Source organism: Morone saxatilis, unplaced genomic scaffold (genome assembly GCF_004916995.1).
Source record: "Morone saxatilis isolate NCDOM2014 unplaced genomic scaffold, NCSU_SB_2.0 Contig17, whole genome shotgun sequence".
Classification (NCBI taxonomy): Eukaryota; Metazoa; Chordata; class Actinopteri; family Moronidae; genus Morone; species Morone saxatilis.
The window spans coordinates 11,656,276-11,656,725 of NW_023339729.1; the positions used below are offsets into that span (position 1 = coordinate 11,656,276).

General features: G+C 45.6%; 1 protein-coding gene across 1 annotated transcript in view; it reads left to right on the forward strand.

The window, feature by feature from the left end:
- LOC118327340 (sphingosine kinase 1-like) overlaps positions 1 to 450 on the forward strand; it is a 30,336-nt gene that overhangs the window by 28,257 nt on the left and 1,629 nt on the right. The window lies entirely within an intron of this gene.

Genomic DNA, 450 nt, shown 5'->3' on the forward strand with positions numbered 1-450 from the left:
GTGTGTGTGTGTGTGTAAGGGGTGTTATCATGACCTTCCACCCCTGTCTCCGTTCCCCCAGATGGGGTTGTCTTTGTTGTCTGACTGCCCTGTCATGTCTGAAATCCCATAAGCTGATTCTGTCCCACCTCCAAGATTTGTCCCTGATCCTCCTGGTTTATTGAACCCCCCAGACTCACCCCACTCCCTTCATAGCTCTGTGGACCTCCACCCTCCTCATCTACCTCCTCTCTCTTCTGTATTTTTACAATTACACAATAGGGTCAAAGTTATCCCAGTATTGTATAACGCTCCTCTTATAGCTCACTCCCCAAAACACACACGAGCCTCGACCCACTTCTTAACCCAAAAATATTAAGTGCACCTTCCTGTTTATACTTTGGTGTCTTCTCATGTTTGAAGCCAGATTCTTAACTGTGTCACTAAATGACATCTATCTATCTATCTATC